A 6,000-nucleotide genomic window follows, 5' to 3' on the forward strand; every position below is an offset into this window, starting at 1 on the left:
CATAAACAGCAAAATGGCAACAAAAGACAAAGAATAGATAACAACAAGTATAAACAAAGGAAATATAGTTGTGAACACAGGGAATAAAGGCATGAAATTTGAAATCCTGAAAAAGATAGATATGTTTAGGGAAATGAGAAATTTTTTTTTTTTTTATTTATTTGTTGAAATTACAATCAATTCTCGCGTTGAGAAGAAATGAGAAATATGAAAGACAAATTAAAGGAGATAAGAAAGGCAAATAATATATTTAGTTACACCTAATACAAGATGTTAAGCTAGAGAAAAATAACGGGAGATAAGGAAATAAAATGGATAGAAAAAAGAAGAAAACTTGAAACTACAAGATAAGATAGATGAACTCGAAGGGATGACGATAAATTAAAAGTGATAAATGAAGCGGAATATATTGAAGAGATAAAAACAAAACACCATTAAAAGCTGCTACAGTTATACTTTCAGACCAGAAGAATAAGATGAGAGTATAAGTAAATGAAAAGATATGGAACATTTAAGGACATTAGATATAGCATTGCAAAGAAAGGACAAGATCATACATGATCTATCACAAACGCTATCATACTTTGAGAAAAATATATTTTTTATCTTTCTTAAAATCCTTTTTAAGAAGGAAAAATGATTTGAAACAAGAACAAAAGAAACTTTCAATCATTTTTCTTGCCTTAAATCGCAGTGTAAAAATAAAGATGAAAAAAATGTTATAGCGGATTGTAAAGACAATACAATGAACGAGCATACCTTGTTGTCGCGAATTGAAACGTTGCTCGTCACCGTGTGTGTCTGATTTGACGTGCAACGCATTTCCTTGCGGAAGTTGAATTAAAATTAAATTTTTTATAAATAAAACATATATAATAATATTGTTAATAAGTTTTAAATTAGAATAAAAAATAGATAAAAATAGGATAAAAATATATATATATATATATTAATATAAATTTTATTAAAAAATTATAGTTTAAGTAAAAATATTTTATTTACAATAAAAAGATTAATTATTAATTAAAATTTTAATAAAAAAATAATTTAATATAAATTAATTATATTTAAATAAATATATATATATAAAAAAATTGTGTGTTATATATATATATATATATAATGTGTGTGTGTTATTATTAAATGTTGAATCATTAAAATTAAATTATATGGCGGCTTTTCATTCTTATTAGAGAAACTTGTAGTTTAATTTGATAATCCACGATAAGATAAACTGAAGTAGATGTTTATGTATTGTTGTATATTATTATATAAAATTAATTTTAATAAAAATTTAATAAAAAATTTTAATTCAAATCAAAATGTAGTATATTTAAGAATTTATGAGTTATAATAAATTTAATTTTTTAATAATTATATTTTAATATTAACTTGAAAGAGGATTCAAAAGTAAAATTAATAAATTAATTAATTTGAAAATAGTTTTGAAAAGTGTACAAATTGCCCGTCAATTTCATTTGTGGAATAAGTCGTAACATAGTAAAAATATTGGAAAATGTTCTTAGATAAAAAATTAGTTTTTATAATATTTCATTTTTAATGAAAATTATTTAAATTGAATTTTTTTTTAAGATAATAAATTTAATATTTTAGTTTAAAATTTATTAAATTATATTTTTGTAAAGTTGTATAATAAATAATTGTTAAAGTAATAATTTATGAAATAATATAATGATTTATAGATTTAGTAATGTGAATGAAATTTTAAAGAATTAAATAAGTAAAATAAATTTTGTACCTTTTGTATCAGGGTTAATATAATTTAATAATTTTATTATTCTCGAAAGAAAAAGAGTTAAATATATAATTATGTTTTTGTTGAATAAAAAATTATAATATATATTTAGAAATTAAATGTTAATCGATTTTTTTATATCTAGTTTTTTTTAAATGAATTTAATTAATATATAAAAAATATAAAAAATTTATTTTATAATTTTTTTTATTTTCATATAAAAAATTTATGGGATAATCTATAAATTTAAATATATAATTGAATTATTATTATTATTTAAGAATTTATATTATAATTATATTGATTTAGTAATAATTTTTATTAATAAATACTTAATAATTTAATGATTTTATTTTAAAAATTTAAGAAATTTATATAAAATTGAATAATATATATTTATTAAAAAAAAATAATTTATAAATTATTTAAATTAAGTATAATGATTATATTAGTAATATTTTATGTTTAAAATTTTTATTTTTTAATAAATTTTGAAATATATATATATATAAGGAATTAGGCAAATTAAATATATTCACCTGTTTATCAAAAACATGGCTTATTGATTTTAATTTTAAGTCTATCTGCCCAATGATTTAATTATTTAATGGCTGCAGTATAATTGACTGTACAAAGGTAGCATAATCAATTGTTTTTTAATTAAAAACTAGAATGAAAGAATTAATGAGATATATACTGTCTCATATATATATATATATATATATATATATATATATATATATATATATATATATATATATATATATAATTAATTTAAATTTTTAGTAAAAATGCTAAAATATATTTATGGGACGATAAGACCCTATAGAATTTTATATTTATATATATTAGATTTTAAATTTTTTAAATATAAATATTTAATTGGGAGGATTAGTAAATTCATAAAACTTTATTTTAAATATAAACTTTAATTAAAGAATAATTAATGATCTTGTATTATAAATTGAAAGAATAAATTACCTTAGGGATAACAGCGTAATATCTTTTTAAAGATCATATTAATAAAGATGATTGCGACCTCGATGTTGAATTAAGATAAATTTTAAATGCAGAAGTTTAATAATTAAGTTTGTTCGACTTTTAAAATCTTACATGATTTGAGTTCAAATCGACGTGAGTCAGATTGGTTTCTATCTATAAAAATAAATAAATTATTTGTACGAAGGGACTATAATTTTTAATTAAATTATATTATTAATTTTAATTAATAATTTTGATTATATTAGCAAATTAGTGCATTAAATTTAGAATTTAAATAAATTATAACAAAATTATAATATATAATTTTTTTTTTAATTTTTTATTAATAATATTTATAATTTTGATTAGAGTGGCTTTTTTAACTTTATTTGAGCGTAAAATATTAGGTTATATTCAATTACGAAATGTCCAAATAAATTAATAATTAAAGGTTTATTTCAACCTTTTAGAGATGCTTTAAAATTGATATCAAAGGAATTTTTTTTTTAATTTTAATAATTTATATTTATATAGTCCAATAATTATATTTTTTTTATCATTAATATTATGATTTATTTATCCTTGAATATATTCTTTTTTTTTTATTGATTATAGAATTACTTTTTTAATATTAATTTTGAGATTAATGGTTTATCCAATTATAATAATTGGTTGAGTGTCTTTATGTAATTATTCAATTTTAGGTTCATTACGTTCAGTTTCTCAAATAATTTCATTTCAAATTTTATTATTTTTGGTTTTTTTTTTACTAATAATTTTAATTGAGAATTACTCTTTATTTATATTTATAAAATTTCAATATAATATATATATTTTTTTTATATATCCTTTATATATTATTTTTATAATTAGAGCATTAATTGATTTAAATCGAGTTTCATTTGATTTGATTGAAGGTGAATCAGAATTAGTTTCTCGAGTTAATGTTGAATATTATAGAAGATTATTTGTATTAATTTTTTTATCTGAATATTTAAATGTTATATTTATAAGATTATTATTAACAATAATGTTTTTTGGATTAAATTGATGATCATTTAGTTTTATTTTAGTTTATTTATTTCATTTAATTTTATTAATTATAATTCGTGGTGTATTACCTCGTATTCGATATGATAAATTAATAATAATATGTTGGGTTGAATTATTAGTGTTAATTTTAATATATTTAATATTAATTTATTTAATAAAAGAATTTATTGTTTCGATAGTATTTTAATTTGTATTTTAAAAAATATTTAATTTTTAATAAAATTTTTTTATAATAAATTATTATTAATTTTAAATTAATTTCATTAATTTAAAAATTATAAAAATTTATATGTATATATATATATAGATTAAGTTTTTAATTATTATATTTAAATATATAAAAGTTTGTTTATATAAATTTAATTAATTAAAAAATTAATTTTATTTTAAAAATTATATTTAAATATGTGTGTGTGTGTGTGTATTTTATATATATATTTAAATATGTGTGTATATTAATAAATTTGTATCTATTTATATAAATATATTAATATTATTAGTAAGTTTGTGTTTATATATATATATAAATATAAATAAGTAAATTTGTGTGTGTATTTAAATATATTAAATATATATACATAAATTTGTGTATTTAAATTTTATAATATTTATATATATGTATTTATAGATATTATATATATATAAATTAAATTTTTTATTTTTTATTTATAGGTTTTATTAAATAAATTATAAATTTATTAGATAAATCTAAAATTTAAAAAAAATGTAAATATAATTAATTTTGGTTTAAATTAAATATATTATTTATGTTTAATAATTATAATAATTTAATTATATAATTAAATTTTAATTTATAATTAGATAATTGTTTATTTAAAGTTAATAGAAAACTTTATTTCTATAATATGATTTCAAGTCATATACTTATTCAAGTTTATTAACTAATTATTTTTTTTTAATAATATATCTCAAATATTATTTATAAAAAATGATAAAATTAAATATATAAAATATACTGATGTAAATAATATATTTAAATTTGTATATGGATATTCAATTATTTGTTTTCCTAATCAAGTAAGTATAATAAAAATGTTAATAAATCATCAATAAAAAATTTTATTTATAAAATAAAATGTATTATTTTTTAAATTATTTAAATTAATTAATGGAATTAAATATAAAATAAAAATTGATATAAAAAGTATAATTACTCCTCCTAATTTATTTGGAATTGTTCGTAGAATTGAATATGCAAATAGAGAATATCATTCAGGTTTAATATGAATTGGTGTAATTATTGGATTTGCTATTTTAAAATTATCTGGATCACCTAAGATGTAAGGTATTTGTAAGTTAATTAATGTAAATAAAATGAAGTTAAATAAAATATGTAAATAAATAATGAAAAAATAAAACGATGCACCGTTTATATTAATTAATCGAATTAATCATCCTGAGTTTATATCTTTTATAATATTTGAAATTCTATAAAATGCAATAATAATATTTGGACAATAATGTATTGATAAAAATAATCCTGAGATAATTTGAATTATTAAAAATATTCCAAGTATTGATCCAAAATTTCATAAGTAATTAATATTAATTGGAGTAGGTAAATTAATAAATGATATTGGTAAATTTATTATATGAATTTTATAAATTGATGAAATTACTTTTTTCATTTTTTTGCTCGTAAGTTTTTGTTTTTAATATAACAAATTTTTGTTATAATAAATAATATAATAATTAAGAAAATAATAAATATTAAAAGAATATAATAGTTGGGATTTAAATATAATGTTTTAATATTATAAATTTTATTATTTTTGTAATAATTAAAATTTAATATTTTGATATTTATATCATAATGATTAATTAAGAATAAAAAAGTTAATATTAAAATTAAATTTGTAAAAAATAAATTTAAATAATTGGTTTTTGTAAATGGTTTATTAATTAAACTAATAAAATAAGAAAATAAAATTAAAATTCCTCTAATAAAAATAATTAATAAGATATATAAGTTTAATGAAATTATTTGTTTATATGTTAATGATATTTATTTTTATAAAAATAATATAAAAAATTGAATATAATATTTGTTTTAAAGGTGATATAAAGGTATTTAAATAGAAATAATTTAAAATTAAAATTAAATTAATATTTAAATTTATAAATAAAAGGAATAATAGAATTATAAAAGTTTTCATTAATAATAAATTAATATATTAAAATTATCTATA

The 6,000-nt window shown here is 15.2% G+C and overlaps 1 long non-coding RNA gene across 1 annotated transcript in view; it reads left to right on the forward strand.

Moving 5' to 3' along the window:
- LOC126875904 (uncharacterized) overlaps positions 1 to 5,114 on the forward strand; it is a 28,133-nt gene extending 23,019 nt beyond the window's left edge. The window contains exon 2 of the long non-coding RNA XR_007693761.1: positions 5,028 to 5,114. This is a non-coding gene — a long non-coding RNA (uncharacterized LOC126875904). The remainder of the gene's footprint in view (positions 1 to 5,027) is intronic.
- Positions 5,115 to 6,000: the final 886 nt, after the last annotated feature.

Source organism: Bombus huntii, unplaced genomic scaffold (genome assembly GCF_024542735.1).
Source record: "Bombus huntii isolate Logan2020A unplaced genomic scaffold, iyBomHunt1.1 ctg00000059.1, whole genome shotgun sequence".
Lineage (NCBI taxonomy): Eukaryota > Metazoa > Arthropoda > Insecta > Hymenoptera > Apidae > Bombus > Bombus huntii.